The 21114-nt window shown below is 45.9% G+C and overlaps 1 protein-coding gene across 5 annotated transcripts in view; it reads left to right on the top strand.

Moving 5' to 3' along the window:
- The first annotated feature begins 19276 nt into the window (after window positions 1-19276).
- The window catches only part of PLEKHM3 (pleckstrin homology domain containing M3), a 102189-nt gene continuing 100351 nt past the window's right edge, over window positions 19277-21114 (top strand). For 3 of the 5 annotated variants that reach the window (XM_061607818.1, XM_061607821.1, XM_061607822.1), the window contains exon 1: window positions 19277-19470. The gene's annotated coding sequence lies outside the window, so the exon portion shown is untranslated. Of the gene's footprint in view, window positions 19471-20091; window positions 20165-21114 lie in introns of all 5 variants that reach the window. The other 2 variants (XM_061607819.1, XM_061607820.1) reach the window with 2 other exon arrangements.

Here is a 21114-nt window from a genome sequence, read left to right as displayed (position 1 = left end):
TTGCAACGTTTACTAGGTAGACCGTATATATGGGGTGGGATTGCCAGTTCCTTCCCCGGCCTTTCTGTACCCCCCAGCATATGCCGGGTACTCATTTTACCGACCACGGATGGATGGAAGGCTGAGTGGACCTCGACCCCTTTTACCAGAGATTCGACTTCCTCCTTCTGTTGGAATCGAACTCCAGCCGTGAGCAGAGCTTAAGCTGCGTTACCTCCGCTTACCACTCTGCCCCACGGAGGTTAAAACGATGGAATTCACCTCCATAGGAGGCAGTGATGACCACCTACTTGGATGCCAGAAAATGGCAAATCACTATAATTAAAATGTGGAATCCTAGAAAATGCAAAAATGGGGGGAAATGTGCAGAATAAGGAAATGAGAATTTTTTTAAAGCTATGCTCTCTACAAACAGAAGGGACCATCATGAGCGCCCTCTCCTGGGTAGAGCTCATACAGCTGCATGGTATACTCCAGAGCTGAGAGTGATGAAACAGTACAGGAGACGGCTTGAGTGTAGATGGAGACGAACTCCTGATGGATGCAATTTTGCACTGGTAAGTGCCTATACCAAGTCGTATTTAGGGGCAGTAAGGGCAGCAAAAAAACAATATTTTGTTGCCACCATACAATCTTCTATCTGCCGGCCGGCGGAGCTTTTTAAAATTGTCCGACGGCTGTTACATTCTGGCCCTATGGACATGATAGATCCATCCGAAGCCCGTTGTAATGAATTTGCTAGGTGCTTCCAGGATAAAATTTCATGCATCCGTCGGGACTTGGACTCCAATGTTATAGCAGTGGAATTAAATGAGGTATCCAGAGCACAATCTGGTCATGATTTGTTGGATGAGTTTCAATTGGTGCAGCTTGAGGACGTCGACAAGGTGCTTGGACAGGTGCGTGCAACCACTTCTATCTTAGACCCTTGCCCCTCTTGGCTGATAAAAGCTAGCAGGGTTGGAACTGCCGGCTGGGCCAGGGAAGTGATTAATGCCTCATTGCAAGAGGGAGTGGTCCCTGGCTGCCTGAAGGCGGCGGTGGTGAGACCACTTTTGAAGAAATCTTCCCTGGACCCAGCCGGTAGCGAATGTTCCATTCTTGGGCAAGGTCCTGGAAAGAGTGGTTGCGGACCAGCTCCAGACGCTCTTGGATGAGACCGATTATCTAGATCCATTTCAATCGGGTTTCAGGCCCGGTTTTGGCACCGAGACGGCCTTGGTCGCCCTGTATGATGACCTTTGTCGGGAGAAGGACAGGGGGAGTGTAACTCTGTTGATTCTCCTTGATCTCTCAGCGGCTTTTGATACCATCGAGCATGGTATCCTTCTGGGGAGACTCACTGATCTGGGAGTTGGAGGTACTGCTTGGCAGTGGTTCTGCTCCTACTTGGCGGGTCACCTCCAGAAGGTAGTGCTTGGGGAGTTTTGCTCGGCACCCTGGGCCTTCCAATTTGGAGTTCCACAGGGGTCAGTACTATCCCCCATGCTTTTTAACATCTACATGAAGCTGCTGGGTGCCGTCATCAGGAGTTTTGGAGTGCGTTGCCACCAGTATGCTGATGACACGCAGCTCTACTTCTCCTGTTCATCTTTTTCAGGTGAGGCTGTCAATGTGCTGAACCGATGCCTGGCTGCGACAATGGACTGGATGAGAGCAAATAAATTGAGGCTCAATCCAGACAAGACTGAGATGCTGTCAGTAGGTGGTTCTCCTGCCCAGATGGTGGATGTTCAACCTGTTCTGGATGGGGTTGCACTCCCCCTGAAGGAGCAAGTTCGTAGTTTGGGAGTTCTTTTAGAACCATCCCTGTCACTAGAGGCAGAGGTAGCCTCGGTGGCACGGAGTGCTTTCTATCAACTTCGGTTGGTGGCCCAACTATGCCCCTATCTGGACAGGGAAAACCTTGCTTCAGTTGTCCATGCACTGGTAACCTCTAAATTGGACTACTGCAATGCACTCTACGTGGGGCTGCCTTTGAAGACGGTTCGGAAGCTACAGCTCGTGCAAAATGCAGCGGCCAGACTGCTAACAGGGACTCGGAGGTCCGAACATATAACACCGATTCTGGCCCGCTTGCACTGGCTGCCTATATGCTTCTGGGCTCGATTCAAGGTGCTGGTTTTGACTTATAAAGCCTTACACGGCTTGGGACCACAATACCTGATGGAACGCCTCTCCCGATACGAACCTACCCGTACGCTGCGCTCAACATCAAAGGCCCTCCTCCGGGGGCCTACTCAGAGAGGAGCCCGGAAGGTGACAACGAGAAAAAGGGCTTTCTCAGTGGTGGCCCCCAAGTTATGGAATTCTGTCCCTGATGACGTACGCCTGGCGCCAACATTATTATCTTTTCGGTGCCAGGTAAAAACCTTCCTCTTCTCCCAGGCATTTTAACATTTAACATTTAATATTTATATTTAATATTTAACATCTTATATCTTAACATCTAATATTTCAACTAATTTAATACTTTTTTAATATTTAATATTTTAGTATTGAGTTTTGCAGTTGTTTATGTGCTTAATTATGTTTAGGTTTTCGGTGTAATTGTTTTATTTTTAAATTGTTCACATATGTTTTAATTGTATATTGGATGTTTATCTGTTGTGAACCGCCCAGAGAGCTTCGGCTATGGGGCGGTATAGAAATTTAATAAATAAATAAATAAAATAGATAATAAATAATTTTTACAGGGTTTGGTGTTTTCTTCCCATGTGAGGCTTGCACTCCCCATCCTTTCACTATGGTCTGCAGATTACTAGAGGGTCAGTGCAAGCTGTGCTTTGTTAAACTTTACAACCAATAAAATTGCATCCTGGTTATTTACCAGTGTCAATGACTGAGAAGCCATGTGTCGTAACAAACTTCAGAGGCACGTGACAAAAAAAAATTTTTTTTTGCTCAACTTTGTCCTGGTCCTACTAGGGCTTTGACCAACCAGATTCTGCCCCACACACTGCCTTTTGAGAAAGTAGGCAAAAATAATTAAAAGCCTTGTAGCACCTTAAAGAGTAACACATTATTAGGGCGTAAGCTTTTTGTTAACTACATCAGATGCATGAAATCTTACCAGGCATTGCATGGCTGGGGGGAATTGTAATCAGTGAAGTCAGAAGGCAATGAAATGTGGAAAAGTACAGACAATAATTACATTATTAACTGTGGCCACTCACCAAAGACAGTTGTGTTAATAATACAAACATCCTGGCATCGGTAAGCCAATTAACACTATTGTGTGATAAAAATTCATTGCGCCAATTCAATCCACAAGTGAAATCCAAGGTTGGCAACCGTGTCCACATCAACACTGTGGTTGTCCCCTGGAAGAAACAAACCCCAAAACTTAATCATAAACCAGCTTTTCTCCTTCACCTTAGAGATGGTTCTTCAGCCTAATAACTCACAGCTGCATGCTGGGGCATGCTGCATTCAAAGGAAAAATAGTTGCATGTAAGTAATCAAACAATGTCAATGGACTAAAGAACATCAATAATTTGTCAAGGCTGTTGCATGTCATGTAGCTAGACAAAAGCTGAGAAAGTACAGAGACAAAGCTGGTAAGTGCGTGTTTACTAAACTAAAGAACTCTTGTAAAGCTTAATGGCCTTTTCCTATCCAGTATTTCATTCATTCATCCATTCACAATAGCTTGCAAACAAACACATCACTGATTTGCTAAATGGCATTCCTTGGTGCTGTTTCCTTTTGCTGGGTTTCAGTGAATAAAAGCAACAGGGGGAAAATCCACCCTGTTTTGTGTAACATTTAATGAACTTCTGGCACAATCCTTATAGATTCTCAGGCAGAACTCAGCAGTCTGGTGAAGGCACTTATTTGATTTGTGTCTTTTATGATAAGTTCCCCACCCCTCTTGGAAGTTTTAAACTTCCAGTCGTAACTGTTGCGAGGCACACACAAAAATAATTATTTAGAAAACCACCCTTCTTGTGACACTCAAAATATTTAGCTAAGCCTTATACTTGTTTCTACTCAGCAGTTCTCTAAGTGACAGGAAGTACCTGGAGCAGCTTTTTACAGCATCAGTTTTCTTGGAAGGGGAGAGAACTGGAAATGCTTGGTTTTTCTGGTATTTTTATTTTTTTGTATTAATGTATGATGATTTTGATGTTTATTTACAAATAATACAAATTGAGCATAGGGGAGCAGGCAATCACCCAGACAACGCTCATCTTGAAGACAGCATCAGTTCTCCAAAAGCAAATAGCATGCCCTTCCCCCATGGGTAGACTTCTATCCTTCACTAGTGATGTTTTAGACTTGTCCAACTGTTTTCCTCCATTTGCACCCAGCAACTAAGGAATTCATTTGGAAACAGCTTGATAAGATGACTCTAACCTAGGTGACTAGATGCAAAAAGTAAGCAATCTCTTCTTTTAAGGAAATAAACACATTAAGTGCAGCTTGTCATATCAAGCACCATAAATGAGAGAAAGTCCACCTAGCCAAGTTTCCTCTTTCACACAATGATTCAAGATACAAGAGTCTAGTCACCCTATATGAAATTAGTCCTGAGGGCCAATTCACACAACCATGAGAGATGCAAGCTGAGAGATGTAAGGCTCTGTGCCTTGGATAACTGATTGACAGACCGAAGCTCAGCAAGTACCAATTTTCTGGAGGAAAGCTGCCCTCACTAGATGTCCACCTCTAATATTATAAACCAAAAAGAGTCAACCGAGGGGGAAAGTGACAGACAACCCCAATACAATTTGGAATGTTTTCTTCTCTCAGTGTGTGTGTGTGTGTGTGTGTGTGTGTGTGTTTGCACTTCAGTGCTGGGGGCTCAGCTTCAGAGGCTGTGAAATGATCATAAATGTGAGCATGTGTGGGATCCTTCCCATCTCCAGTGAGTAGTCACAACCAACTTTAACATTTCTGTGACTGGGGAGAAGAGCTCCTCAGTTCAGAAGATGTAGCCAAGGCCAATTGGGGGTGGGGAGTGGGGGAGAAGGTCCATTTGACCTAAGCCTCAAGTTCAAGGGAGCCTCAAATTTAAACCACTTGCTATTTAGGGGGGCATTTTGTAAGTTTCACACCTGGTTTTTATGGGCATTGGAACAAAATGAGACACTCAGCTTAGAGCTGCAAATTCAAGCAAATAAGAAATCTGTAACTGATATGCTGTCATATTCAAGAGTTAATAATGTAAATAAATAGTAGTAAAATATACTGGTTCTGATGGCACAAGATTAGACTATGATTAACATGTCCTCTCCAATCAGCTGATTATATAAACAAACCACTCACTCTTATTTTGTGCCTTATTTTATTTTTGTGTTCTGTCATTTAATTTTTTTTAAATTATGGTTAGGGGCCTCAAAAGCTGGAAGTGGCCTGGACATCTCTGGACCTCGAAGAGGGCCTGGAAGATGCAGCTGCCAACCAGACAAGCAATGACATGACATATCACTCATTTCAGAAACCAAGCCATTCCAGTGGTGCCATTGTGGCAGGTCTATGAGGCAGACATCCAGGGCCCCACTCAGCAGAATGAGCAGGAGGGCCCACAAATGCAGCAGGGCTAACCTACCACATTGTGAAGTAATACACCTGACTGTCTAAAGAAGTGCCTCCCGCATAAGACCATTAAGTCCAGCATGTATCATTCCAATTGCACTACTAAGCATTGCCCATTTCCCCTGCAGCTGTCTCTTGCCCTTAGGACCAGGAGGCTAGTGAATCCAAAGACTGATTCATTGATCTTTGATTGACTTGGGCTTCCCCCTTCCATTCTTTTTGAGATACTCATGACAATATATTTTGAGATTCCCTCATGCAAGCCAATAGAAAAGCCAGGAGAGAAACACTGAAATGTGATGGGGTGGGGAAGGGGAGAGGTCCCAGTGGTACTGAAGAAGTGGGGCTTGGAAGCATTTGGGTTCACACAAAGTTTCCCCAAAGGTCATGATGCAGTATGGTAACTTATGGCTTCACTGTCAGTTTCCATAAAGCCACTTCTCCTAACGAGGAGGTGGGGTGGGGTGGGGTGGGAGGAGGTGGGGTGGGCAGTGGGGAGAAAAGGAAAAGAATTTTGTTTGGAGCCATTAGTGGGCCCTTCCTTGCCCCCCCCAACCCTATTAGTGAGCTTTATTAAAGCAACACAGACAAGAGCAGAGATGCCCTCGTTAATGGAGAGCCTCTGATAATTACTCAGCTCTGCCGCTTCTTTGGGGGGCTGAATGGCCTTTGAATAATGTTTTTCTTGCTGTGGTTGCAGACAATGTCCTAGCAGACTGCTCTAAACGGTGCCAATCCCATTAGCAGAAGAATAGCAGCCCTCTTTCTATGGACGTGGATGTTTGTTTGTGGTGGTGGTGGCCTTCCAATGGGAATGAACTATGCCCACTGCCTGATCGCTTCTCCGAGGCGAAGGAGCAATGCCAGGAAAAGCTTGTTCAAAAACAATCTCCCTCTTTAAAAGGACCTGAGCTAAGTGGCTTGGGAAAGACGTACCCTGCTGGCAGAAGGGCCCATGGATGGGAACATCTCTCATCAAAAGGAGAAATAAAACATAGCTTATTGAATGTTAAAGAAAAGGTAATGGCTGGAGTGCTGAATTCCAGTGGGCAGTTTTTCCTCTGTCTCAGAGGGTCAGTCCTCTAATGTAACACTTTTTTCCTCCAAGGAACTGCTTTGTTGCAATTTCTTATGAAGAATATAAGCAGAAAACAAAATTGCAGGAAATAAATATGATCATGATATAAATTGGCTTGAGATCAGAGGAAATATAGAAAAAGCAGAATACCTGCTGGCTCCCATTCATGGATCCTTCCTACAAAACCCTAAATTCATTTCCCATCCCAAGGCAATATTTTTCACTTGCATTTCTGATTCAGGAACAATGTACAGTATTCTGATGGAAGACAACCATTTGGTTGGAATCAGTCTTCTAACAAAGCAGGATTTCTCCAACACAAACAAAGATGGTCAAATTCTACAGCTGGGCATCCCTTTCCCTGATCACCAGAAGCCCAGTGCAGACATCTAACTAAATAAAGCCTCTAACCAGTAAGTCCATACTAGTATTTATTTATTTATTTAATTTGGATCCCACCCTTCCTCCCAGCAGGAGCCCAGAGCGGCAAACAAAAGCAGTAAAAACACTTTAAAAATAATAAAACAGACCTTAAAATACATTAAAACAAAACAACTTTAAAAACATTCTTTAAAAAGCTTTAAAAACATCTTAAATAAAAAGGGTTAAAAACATATTGTTTAGGGAAAAAATGTTTTAAAACAAACGTATTAAAAGCAATTCCGACACAGACATAGACTGGGATAGGTCTTAACTTAAAAGGCTTGTTGAAAGAGGAAAGTCTTCAATAGGCACCAAAAAGGTAACAAAGATGGAGCCTGTCTAATATTTAAGGGGAGGGAATTCCACAGGGTAGGTGCTGTGACGTCCTTCCCTGGTTCTCCCTGTCCGGTTCCCACCTGCTTGTGGCTACTGTGACGCCCTTCCCTGGCTCTCCCTGTCAGGTTCCTACCTGCTCGTGGCTACTGCCTTTCACTAGGCACCACCAGGGACTCCACCAGTCCGGACTGTCCTTTTTTATGGTTTCTCTCTCAGCTCTAGCACAGATCTCAATAGATCCCCCTGCTAGGCAGCACCACCAGTCACGTTCTACAACCAATGTTCCCAGAGACCTTGCCTGAGTCTCTCTATCCGGTTACATTTGTGACTGCGTGCCTATGCTGTTCCCAACCCCCTTGTATCAATGCAGATAACTCATAACTCAGGGTTGCTCTGGATACTTATAATGTTATCTTCTCCTCTTCACCGCTACCACCATTTGTTACTGTTTCCCTTCAGCCTTGGTTATTACCTTACCCTCCCTTCTGGTCTGTGAAACCCCAGCCAAGGATCAGACCTTCGGTAAACCAAAATAGTATTTATTAAATAACATTAATAACAAGATAACTTTGATAATGATCTACAAGCTTATGGTTTCATCTGTTACTGTGATATTTGACTTATTACTAATCCGAACTCCACCTCCCTCTTTCTCCACACTCTCCTGACATACACCAACTCACACCCACCTCCAAACTCCACCAAAACAACCCACTCACGTCCACCAAACACCTCTCAAACAACCCACTCACGTCCACCCAGATTCAACTGTCATCCTTCCATTTATACTCTCAGCCATCCAAACACTCAGCCAATCATCCAGCATTCTACTGCTCATTTACTCCCCCCTCCTCTTTCATTCCACTTACCATGTATCTTCTATACAAGCAGCACTTACCATATATCCATTAATACAGGAACATCACATTTCCCCCCCTTAAAAATAACGGCAGAGTATTATTCCTGCTCTAGGATTCATACGCCGCGTTAACAATAAAACCAAGTCTTTATGGGGAAAATGTCTTTTTTGTTCCTACGTCTGCGTCATGTCACTGCAGTCCCAGCCACCTGCTTTGACTGTCCATTGGCCAATACATTGTCCTTGCCTTTTATGAACTGGAAGTCCACTTGATAGTCTTGTAGGGCCCAGGACCACCTCTGCAGCATAGTGTTATGGTTTTTCATAGTCTGTAACCATAACAAGGCCCAATGGTCCATCGTCACCGTACATCTTCATCCCCACACGTATGGGCGCAACTTGCTCAGTCCCCACACGACCGCTAGGCACTCCTTTTGGACCGATGAATAATTTTTCTCCCTCAACGTCAGCTTGCGACTCAGATACGCCACTGGATGTCTGGTGCCTTCTCTCTCCTGCAGCAAGACGATTCCCAGTGCGAGGTCTGACGCATCCGTAGCCACGATGAATGGTTTCTCATAGTCTGGTGCTATTAATATAGGTCCTTGGCACAAGGCTTGCTTCAAAAGATCAAAAGCCTTTTGACATTCATCTGTCCATACCACACGTTCAGCACACTTTTTCTTTGTCAGCTCATGCAAGGGGGTCGCTATTTCCCCAAAATTTTTCACAAACTTTCGGTAGAATCCAGCCACACCTAAAAATGCCCTAACTTGTTTCTTTGTTAAGGGGATAGGCCATGATTGTATTGCCTCAACTTTGCTCCATAAGGGGGTGATTTTCCCACTCCCCACCTTATGTCCTAAATAGCTGACCTCATTCAATCCAAACTGGCATTTCTTAGCTTTTATTGTTAGCCCTGCTTTTCTTAATGCCTCTAATACTGTGGTAATTACATACGTCACTGTGTCAAGCTTTTCTCTGATGGTATATGGTCCCTCCCAGTTAGCCTGTAATTTATCATGTTTCCTGGGTATGAATGCCATAACCATATCTCCCACATCAAACACACGCTCCCTGGCTGTTCTGTCATACCAGTAACTTTGCTTCTCCTGAGCTTGACTCAAATTCTTTTGCACAGCTTCCATCATCGATGTTAATTTCCTGTGGAAGTCTAATACAAAATCAACTACAGATGTTTTGTACTCTCCCAGGGTTCCTTCCCATGAATTTTTTAACAGTTCCAAGGGTCCCCTCACTTTTCTAGTGAACATCAGTTCAAAGGGTGAGAAGCCTGTTGACTCCTGAGGGACTTCTCTGTATGCGAATAAGAAGCACCCCAAACGTTCATCCCAGTCTTGTGGGTGATCTTGAACATAACTTCTTATCATGCCCTTCAGAACCCCATTAAATCTCTCAGTCAATCCGTTAGTGGCTGGATGGTAAGTGGTGGTCTTTAGATGTTTTAGACCACAACACTTCCACATACATTGCATCACTTCTCCCATGAATACACTGCCTTGATCCGTCAGCACTTCATGAGGGAAACCCAGCCTCATAAAGATTTTTAACAAAGCCTCTGCCACTATAGGGGCTTCTACGGATCTTAATGCTTCAGCGTCTGGGTACCTGGTGGCAAAATCCACCACCACCAATAGATATTTCTTGCCATGCCTTGTGGGTTTGGAAAAAGGGCCCACCAAATCTACTCCCACTCTATAAAAGGGTTGTCCAATTATAGGAAGGGGCTTTAAGGGTGCCTTAGTCTTTACTCCACTTTTCCCCACCTTTTGGCATATACTACAAGATAAACAATATTGTTTTACATCTTTAGAGATATTTGGCCAAAAATAGTGTGCAGCCAATCTCCTCTTGGTCTTCTTTATTCCCAGATGTCCTGCACATGGGACATCGTGGGCTACCTCTAGCAATCTGGTTCTGTATTTGCTAGGTACTATCAATTGCTTCACTGGTTCGCATTCATTCTCTCAGCAGGCATCCACAGTCTATATAAAATCCCATTCTCACACACAATTTGATTCCTAAGTTTGTCAGTAAAGGGAATCTTTTGTGTCAGGGCTTGGTCCTTTATTCAAACTTGTATCTTTATCCAGCTCTTCCCTGAACTGCTCTGCCTCTTCACTAGAGACCATTTGATACAGTTTGTCTCTTTCAGCAGGCTTTCCAGGGGTTGCTATGGTGACCGTAGGCTCGAAAACAGGTTCCACCCTGTTTCCTTCAGCCCCTTTTAACATGGCTTCTGTTTCTCTGCCAAGTTGTTGTCTGGTTACCACATATATTTTTCCTTGTGCCCCCATTACATCTCTTCCCAGTATCACTGGCTCTTGTTGTTGGGCATTAATACCCACTTTATATTTTCCCTCTCTGCCTCTCCACTGCATTTTCACTAGGGCCATGGGTAAGCTTTCTGGTTTACCCCTCACTCCTTGGATAGTCACCGTTTCCTGAGGTAATATTTCCTCAGATTTTATTAAATCTGGCCTCAGTAATGTCTGAGCGGCACCAGTATCAAGGAATGCCCAATAATTTGCCCCTTGTACACTCACTTCCTCTCTCAGACTTGAATCAAGGTCTTTTACTTCTGTCCAGTTTATCTGGCAGAACTGAACCTTTTTCGTTGTTAGATCTTTTGGTTCTGTTTTTACTGCCCTTGCCTGAGCAGGATTACTAATGGGGTTGGCAACCTCACATTGAAAACGTAGGTGCCCCGGTCTACCACATTTATAGCATAATTTCTCCTCCATTTTAGGGTACACAGATCCACTCTGGGGTGTCCTGTGCCCTTCAGATTTTACTGGAGGACTCACTCGCTGTGGCACCACATCCTTTTTGCCGCCATTATATGGTCTGGGTTTAAACTCTCTTGATGTTTTCCCCACCCAGCCAGTTCTATTGGAGGCAAAGTGATCCGCCATCTCTGCGGCCTCCTGCACCGATGTAGGGGAATGGTCTTTGACAAGAAGCCTTATTTCTGGTGGTAACTGATGGAATAATTGATCCAGTATCATGAGGCTTTTCACCTCTTCCACTGACTGAGCTTTGGCACTACTCATCCACTTTCCAAATATATCCATCAACTTTGCTCCCAGTTCAACAAAAGACCTCCCTGCTTGGATCTGACAGTTTCGGAATAACTTTCTAAAATAGTCAGGTCCCAGTCTGAACCTTTTGTATACTGCCTCTTTAAACTCGGCATATGTGACGGGCTTGTCTGAGGGGAAATATTGGTATACCTCTGCCAACTCCCCCTTGATCAAGTTCAATAAATATTGTATATATTTATCCTCTGGTAGCCCCCACATTTGAGCCGCTTCTTCAAAAGTGCTGAGGTAAATCTGTGGATCTTGTCCAGGCTCAAACACTGCAAAATCTTTCGGTGTCACCTTTATTTTAGTTTCATTTCTGTCCTTTCTTGTTTCCTCAGAATGAAACTTCTCTCTTTCAAACTTTAACTTTTCCACCTGTAATTCAGCATCCAATGCTCGTTGCTTCTCCCTCTCCTCAAACCCCATTCTCATTCTCACAATTTCCAACTCCCGCTGTTTTTCCTTCTCTTCCATTTCAAAGACCCTCTGCTTCTCTTTTTCCTCAGCCTCCCTCCTCAATCTCTCAGTTTCCAACTCCCGCTGTTTTTCCTTCTCTTCCGTTTCAAAGACCCTCTGCTTGTCTTTTTCCTCAGCCTCCCTCCTCAATCTCTCAGTTTCCAACTCACATTCCCATTTTAACTTCTCTCTCAAGTACTCTATATAAGCGGGATTGCTTGAATACCCTTCTGGGGTCTCTTCCCTGACAGGTTGTTTTTGCTGGACAGTTGTAAAAGCTATTAGTGCTACCCTCAGTTCATCTACCCCCTTACCCTCGTGAGGTAAATTGAATGTTATGCACTTCTCCACCAGCTCATCTCTTTTCATTTTTATATATTCAGCCATGGTGTTGGAGTTCACTCACTCTTTGCCACACACTCTTTGCCAGTCACTCTCACAAGTAATCTTTATTTGTTATTTCTGTTTGCCACACCACTGTTAGGGACTCTCTTTTGTCCGTATCCAACCGCTACAGCCAACACCTGTGACGCCCTTCCCTGGCTCTCCCTGTCAGGTTCCTACCTGCTCATGGCTACTGCCTTTCACTAGGCACCACCAGGGACTCCACCAGTCCGGACTGTCCTTTTTTATGGTTTCTCTCTCCGCTCTAGCACAGATCTCAATAGATCCCCCTGCTAGGCAGCACCACCAGTCACGTTCTACAACCAATGTTCCCAGAGACCTTGCCTGAGTCTCTCTATCCGGTTACATTTGTGACTGTGTGCCTATGCTGTTCCCAACCCCCTTGTATCAATGCAGATAACTCATAACTCGGGGTTGCTCTGGATACTTATCTTCTCCTCTTCACCGCTGCCACCATTTGTTACTGTTTCCCTTCAGCCTTGGTTATTACCTTACCCTCCCTTCTGGTCTGTGAAACCCCAGCCAAGGATCAGGCCTTCGGTAAACCAAAATAGTGTTTATTAAATAACATTAATAACAAGATAACTTTGATAATGATCTACAAGCTTATGGTTTCATCTATTACTGTGATATTTGACTTATTACTAATCCGAACTCCACCTCCCTCTTTCTCCACACTCTCCTGACATACACCAACTCACACCCACCTCCAAACTCCACCAAAACAACCCACTCACGTCCACCAAACACCCCTCAAACAACCCACTCACGTCCACCCAGATTCAACTGTCATCCTTCCATTTATACTCTCAGCCATCCAAACACTCAGCCAATCATCCAGCATTCTACTGCTCATTTACTTCCCCCTCCTCTTTCATTCCACTTACCATGTATCTTCTATACAAACAGCACTTACCATATATACATTAATACAGGAACATCACAGCTACTGCCTTTCACTAGGCACCACCAGGGATACCACCAGTCCGGACCGTCCTTTATATGGTTTCTCACTCTGCTTTAGCACAGATCTCACTAGATCCCACTGCTAGGCAGCACCACCAGTCACGTCCTGTAACTAGGGTTGCCAGGTCGGAACCATCCAAAAACCTGAGAAAATGGGGGCGGGCCCAAGTGACATCATGGGGCAGGCCCTAGTGATGTCATGGGGCGGGCCCTAGTGATGTCACGGGGCGGGTCCTAGTCACGGGGCAGGCCCTAGTGACATCATGGGGTGGGCCCTAGTGATGTCATGGGGCGGGCCCTAGTGACATCATGGAGCGGGCCCTAGTGACATTAAACACGATACATTGTATCAACCACAGTTGCTTGGAGCATACCATTCAAAAAAAATTCTCTGGAGATTAAAATAGAAATCTTATCTAAAATAGGGTGTTCCTAGGTCCATCTGAAGTGACAAGGTCATTCTTTCTCACAAGCTTAGGGTGATGCAAAATGGAAATGGACTGCCTTCAAGTTGATCCCAGATAGGATCTTCATGGTAAGCAGTATTCAGACAGAGGTGGTTTACTATTGCCTTCCTCTGAGTCTGAGAGGCAGTGACTGGCCCAAGGTCACCCAGCGAGCTTCATGGCTGGGTGGGGATTCGAACCCTGGTCTCCCAGGTCATAGTCCAACACTTTTAGGGAACATTTAATCTAGCTTACTTGCTTCTGGCTTTACAAAGTACACAATGTCACCTACATATATTTTCAGGGGACTATTTATATACCATTTCATTGTTCTAAAATAATGCAGAGGTGTGTGTTCTCTCTCCCCCACCCCCCATTTAGGACTTGCCTCCTTAAAAGATAAAGAATATGCATATATGTGTATCACTTATGTTTCCTGCCAGTAGCATACTATCATCATTATCTGTGGGCTCGTGCTGTCTGGCCAGCAAAGAGGAGTATCCACTGTCCTCCTTTCCATTGTCCATTTCACTAGCATTCCCAACATGCCTCCACAAAATTTGTTGTTTTTCTTTGTTATTATGTAGAGGTTTTCCTTCACTTTTGATGTCAACATTCTTGGGGCTTCCATAGTGCTGGTCACTATACAACAGCTTCTCTGATACTCTTTAGTGCAGTCTTTACAAAACTCCTTATTATAATTAGCAATACAGAGCTCTTCTGATCTTTTTTCTGTTCCAAATGGTTTTAATGGTGAAAGTCCACAGTGAACAGTGTGTCCTTCCCTGTCCACTTTGGAACCCGTTTCCTCGCTTTTGTGTTATGTCTGGCCCCTAGATCTCCCTCCCCTCCCCCGTCGCTTCTCCCTTTCTCTCTCCGCCCGCCCCCTTTCCCTGGTAATAACGACATGTATGCCCTCCTGCCCACATTCTAGCAACCGGGAATGTGCCAAGCGCCGCAGCAGGCAGCTGCTGCCACCCACTTGCCTTGCCTTGCCTTGCCCTGCCCCCTCACGCAATGCAACAGACCCCCACCCCGGAATCCTGCGCCCCCTCCTCTTTCCCTTGGGAAAAAGGGGTGAGCTGGCGAGGAAGGGGGCTCTCTTTCAGCCTCCCCCCCTCAATTCAGGGCTCACAAAGGCACCCGGTCTCCTCTCCCCGCCCACCAAGCCCCCGATGGGGGGGGCAAGGCTGGCATCGGCCGGCCTCCCTTCCATTCCCCTCACCTGCTGGTCCCCGGCGGCCCGTGTGGTGCCTGGGGTGCGCGCCTCCGCCGCTACGATGCAGCCACTTGCGGCTGTCAACCTCTCGCTCAGCCCCTCCCTGCCGATTGCAGCTCTCACACACTCACATGCACCCGCTCTCACACACACGGTGCCGGGAGGGAGCGCAGCGGCACAGTCAGGGCTCCCAAAGGCTCCCGGTCTCCTCTCCCTGCCCGCCAAGCCCCCGATTGGGGGGGGCAAGGCTGGCATCGGCCGGCCTCCCTTCCCTTCCCCTCGCCTGCTGGTCCCCGGCCAGCCTGTGCGGTGCCTGGGGTGCGCGCCTCCGCCGGTGCGATGCAGCCACTTGCGGCTGTCAACCTCTCGCTCAGCCCCTCCCTGCCGATTGCAGCTCTCACACACTCACACGCACCCACTCTCACACACACGGTGCCGGGAGGGAGCGCGGCGGCACAGTCAGGGCTCAGAAAGGCTCCCGGTCTCCTCTCCCCGCCCGCCAAGCCCCCGATCGGGGGGGGCAAGGCTGGCATCGGCCGGCCTCCCTTCCCTTCCCCTCGCCTGCTGGTCCCCGGCCGGCCCATGCAGTGCCTGGGGTGCGCGCCTCCACCGCTGCGATGCAGCCACTTGCGGCTGTCAACCTCTCGCTGAGCTCCTCCCTGCCGATTGCAGCTCTCACAGACTCAAACGCACCCGCTCTCACACACATGGTGCCGGGAGGGAGCGCAGCGGCACAGTCAGGGCTCCCAAAGTCTCCCCCGATGGGGGGGGCAAGGCTGGCATCGGCTGGCCAGCCAGCAAGCTACCCACGCCACCCTCCCAGAGCATGCTGCTCGGAGAAGCTGCAGCTGCAGCTCCCGCTCGGACTATAGCAGCGGCTCGGGCTGCCTCGCTTGGTGTGTGGGCACGCACGCATGCGCGGTGGCAGCTCCGGGCGTGAGTGTTCGCCCGCCAGCTTCGCCGAGTCCGGCTCCGCCTGTCTGACTGTGCCGCCGCGCTCCCTCCCGGCGCCGTGTGTGTGAGAGCAGGTGCGTGTGAGTGTGTGAGAGCTGCAATCGGCAGGGAGGGGCTGAGCGAGAGGTTGACAGCCGCAAGTGGCTGCATCGCAGCGGCGGAGGTGCGCACCCCAGGCACCGCACGGGCCGGCCGGGGACCAGCAGGCGAGGGGAAGGGAAGGGAGGCCGGCCGATGCCAGCCTTGCCTGCCCCCCCGATCGGGGGCTTGGCGGGCGGGGAGAGGAGACCGGGAGCCTTTCTGAGCCCTGAATTGAGGGTAGGAGGCTGAAATCGAGCCCCCTTCCTCGCCGGCTCACCCCATTTTCCCAAGGGAAAGAGGAGGGGGCGCAGGATTCCGGGGTGGGGGTCCGTTGCATTGCGCGAGGGGGCAGGGCAAGGCAAGGTGAGTGGGTGGCAGCAGCTGCCTGCTGCGGCGCTTGGCACATTCCCGGTTGCTAGAATGTGGGCAGGAGGGCATACATGTCATTATTACCAGGGAAAGGGGGCGGGCAGAGAGAGAAAGGGAGAAGCGACAGGGGAGGGGACAGGGGAGGGAGATCTCGGGGCCAGACATAACACGAAAGCAAGGAAACAGGTTCCAAAGTGGACAGGGCTAAATCAAGGCAGCCTCACCTTGAACAGTTTCCTGTGCATTTGGGCTCCGCTAGCCAAAGCAATTGGGGTCTCTGAATCCAGGCGAGAGTCGCTGCCTTCTCTCCACCGGGCGAGCCAGTTCTGCAGGGCTGCTAAGCTTGAGCTGCCACCGGAAAGAGTTCTTTTCCTTTCTGGAGCAGGGGAACTGCCTAAGGAGGAGCCAGCCCAGCCTGGCCTCCACAGCCACTGCCTCTTCATGCATGCGTGGTTGAGGGGGCCGCTACAAAGCCGGAGATCCACCAGTTTGACTGACATATGGCCGGAGGCCGGAGACGGCCCCATTTTCCCTGAGACTCCGGCAGAAAACCGGAGACCTGGCAACCCTACCTGTAACCAATACTCCCAGAGACTTTGCCTGAGTCTCTCTCTAGCTGGTTACTTTTGTGACTGCGTGCTTATGCTGTTCCCAACCCCCTTGTATCTTTATAGATAACGCATACAACTCTGGGTTGCTCTGGATACTTGAATTGTTATTATTCCTCCCTTCACCGCTGCCACCATTAGATACTGTTTCTGTTCAGCCTTGGTAATTACCTTGCCCTCCCTTCTGGTCTGTATATCCCCCAGCCAAGGATCAGGCCTTTGGTAAACCAAATAAGTATTTATTAAATATCAGAAATAACAAGATTAGTTTTAGAATGTTTCACAAGCGTATGGTTTCATCTATTCCTGTTTTGTACTTGACTTATTATTAATCAGAACTCCAACTCCCTCTTTCTCCACACTCCTGACCTCCACCCTCAAACACCTCTTTTCTCCACACTCCCAACATCCACCACCAAACACCTTCTTCTCCACCCTACTAACATCCACCTTGATTCAACTGTCATTCTTCCATTTATACTCCCAGCCATTCAAACGCTCAGCCAATCATCCAGCATTCTACTGCTCATGTACTCCCCCCTCCTCTTTCACTCCACTTACCATATGTCTTCTATATAAACAGCACTTACCATATTTACCCTACAAGCAAGAACATCACAGGTGCCACCACATTAAAGGTCCTTTTCCTATGTTGTGCAGAGCGAACCTCCTGATAAGATGGTATCTGCAGGAGGCCCTCACCTGCAGAGCGCAGTGATCGACTGGGTATATAAGGGGCAAGATGGTCTTTCAGGTATCCTGGTCCCAAGCTGTATAGGGCTTTGTACACCAGAACTAGAACCTTGAACTTGGGCCGGTACTTATTTATTTATAAGGTACCGGACACTATCTTAGGAGCAACACACAAATTAAAATACCTCAATTGATTTTTAAATTGGCTGCAAACTTTGATTTATTAATTGGTTAGCTCAGTGGCTCCCAAACTTTTTTCCCCACAGACCACATGCAAATTGTTGATGGTCTTCGCAGACCACTTCATGATTTTTCACAGACCACTTCTTGTAGCCATTGTAATCTGCTGTGCTAGATGCTGTATGATTTTTATTGCATTTTTGTTTATTTCTTACAGTGTAGAATTCACATTGTAATGCAATAAAATATAAGAAATAAAAGAAGCTATAAAAATAGTTAAAAATCAATGTGAATATTTAATGTGGGCATGCTACAAACCACCTGGATGATGCTCTCATACCACTAATTGTCCCTGAACCAGTTTGGGAACCCCTGAGTTAAATGAATCCAAATGAGACCACAATCCTATGGCTTCAGAATCCATAGAATATTGGAGATCACCTTTGTGGGCTGAGAAGGAAGTCTGCTCCTAGGGAGAGAGTTCTGCCCTTGGAAGATCCCTCCGAATTGGTGCAGAAAGAACAGCGGCTGATGCTTCCTTGCTGTCGGAGCTCTAATAGTGGAGAGGGGGAAAATGGGGCATCCACTAGATCCAAATCCCTTCTTTTCCCTCCACATGTGCTTAGAATGGGGCAGGTTGGGGGAAATACACTAGCCCTCGGGGTTGACATGCCTATACCTGTTCTGAGTTGCCAAAGACACAAGAACACCACCAGGGGGGACAGGGAGAGACAGAGAGAGCTGGTATCCATATGTGCATAGGAATTGGTCTTACACAGGTATTCAGGCGAGGTCTCTTTAATACAGAGATAGGGAAGCTTCACTGGCCATGAGCGCTGGGAGTGGGGCTAATGGGAGTTGGATTCCAACACAAATCTGCAAGGCCCCAGGTTCTGCATCTTGATCTAGGCCTCTGAGTGAGCACTAGTTGAGATAGGACAAGTCTTATATGACAAATACAACTTTTGGTTCTACTGCTATGACTCCCCTGACATAAAAAATAAACATAAATAAAATGGGAAACTGCAGTTGTTTGAGGAAGATCAGGGTGTGACTTCACAAAACTACAATGTCTATTTTTCTTCAGGGATTTCATGAAGTTGACTGATATTGGTAGAGTGCCTCTTCTTTCTCTTGATTGTTACATTACATTGCTGCTCCTTGCTCAGCTGCTGCACCTTTGCTTTAGACTGAAAAAAAACCAGGCAGTACAGGCTAACCACAGCACCCCCCAATAGAAAATGAACCCCAATTCTCCATAATTCGCAAATGCCATAAAATGAACTTGGTTCCCTTAATTATAAGCCTTACTACCGCCTGTACTAATGCTATGAGGCTCTTATTTTATTTTAAAAATTACATTTTGGTTCTAGTGAGGGTTCAAAGTCCCATAAAAGCCAATGATTGACAGGAAAAGAATCTGCCCAAAATATTGAGTTTAGCTGTCATAACTGAGTCTAGACTGAGCCTCTGTTATCAGCCATGCCTCACCGAAAACGGGATAGAAAGAGAGAGAGAGAATGCAGACCGGAACCTTCTTGTCGGTTTCCGTTTCCCTGGCTGCTGTAGGGAGGCATTTGAGATGAGAACTGGGACAGACAAATTGTAAACAGAAAAGCAAGAAGCGGCTGAATAATACTGCCAATGTCTGTTGCCGGTCGTTGAGGGAAGAAAAGGAGTAAGAACAAAGGCACGATCACGCGGTAGGGAAATAAATTCGAAACATTTAGTAGGTCTCCTGTGAGTCAGGTAAATGTTCCCTGTGATTTTAACCTTTGTATTTGCGACTGAATTTGTGTGTTCTAGATGTATAGAATGTCTGAAATTGCGAAATCCATATGCGCAAAATCGCCTTCGGTGTACCTGAGGACGTGCCTACAGTTCTGATAGCTATAAGTGTCTATATGTATTTATTATGCCTACATCTATACCCAGTTACCCTCTTTGCTCTGCGTCTTGTCTAGATTTATCTAAACACGCCTGAACATAACAGTTGTCATCTCTTCTGTGTCTCGGATATGCACATTGTTATAAAATAAGCAATTAATTGTTTTTGTGCCTGAATCTCTCTCTCTCTCTGTTTCCCTGAATTATGCAAAATTAGGTCATTTTATGGATGTAGTTCTAGCTGTGTGCCACTTGGTTTATTTATTTATTTATTATATTTATTTATTTGATTCAATTTCTATACCGCCCACAGCAAGCTCTCTGGGCGGTGCACATCAAGTAAAAACACAGCAAATACAATTTAAAACAACCTGGTTGAAGAACCCATGACAGTAACTGTAGGAGAACCACAAAGCTATGCAGTTTTTATGTAGAAGTGGGTTCAAGATATTTTATGTAAACTATATTTTCTCTCTATTACAGTGGCTGACTGCAGCTGATACATATGTCTTATTTTCTCTAATATTTATCCCAGACTTCCTCCAAGGAGCTCAAGGTGGTGTACAAGTCTCCTATCCTCCCTCCCCCCTCCTACTTTTATCCTTGCAACACTCCTATGAAGTAGATTAAACTGAATGATAGTGGGTGACTCAAGATCACTCAGCGATCTTTGTGGTACAGTGCAGGCTTGAAGCCACATCTCCCTAGTTCTAATGTGACCCTTGAGTCACTCTACTACAATAGATCTTCAGCATATTATATGTGTATCGTATATATGGTATCAACGAAAGGCATTCAAATTCTTGAATCAGAAGAACTGAAAGTACATAAATATTTGTTTTAAAATTGTTTAAAAACATGACTAAAATATTTTACTTTGTATGTTTTGTGTATGCACCATGTTACCATAAGGACTATAGGCTTCTTGGAGAACACATAAATTTTAACTCTAGAATGCAAAGTATTAAGAAGAAAAATCATTTATTGTGTCCAGTCCCAATGACATCTGTATTATATGTCCACATTTTATAACTGTTTAGAAAGATAAGTTTTGTATTTATGACAGCAGTTCCAAATATATTTACTTGTAAGTCAATGTAATTGATGTTAATAAGACTTGTGACTCATGGACAAATGTGATTAGTATCAGCATCTGTCCTATTTTTAATCCAGTATAGGCTACAGTCCTGTATCCACTTACCTGCAAGTGAGCCCCATTGAACTCACTGGGACTTAACTGTATATATATATAGAATTTCACTGTTAGTTACTTGATTCCCAGTAGTTTTTACTGCCACAAATTCTTTCACAATAACCATAAAATACAAAACATACAATTGCCAGAATGTCTCAATATATAAAAACTGTAATAAAATTCCATCATAGTGGATTGATATTGCCTAAATAAAAAGTGATCTAGGTTGATGGACTTGCCAATAAAAAGCCAACTTTTCTGCTATGGAGATATTAGGAGATATTTTAGAAGAGACAATACATGTATCAGTT

This window comes from Rhineura floridana, chromosome 2 (genome assembly GCF_030035675.1).
Source record: "Rhineura floridana isolate rRhiFlo1 chromosome 2, rRhiFlo1.hap2, whole genome shotgun sequence".
Classification (NCBI taxonomy): Eukaryota; Metazoa; Chordata; class Lepidosauria; order Squamata; family Rhineuridae; genus Rhineura; species Rhineura floridana.
This window is presented reverse-complemented; position numbering and strand designations above follow the sequence as displayed.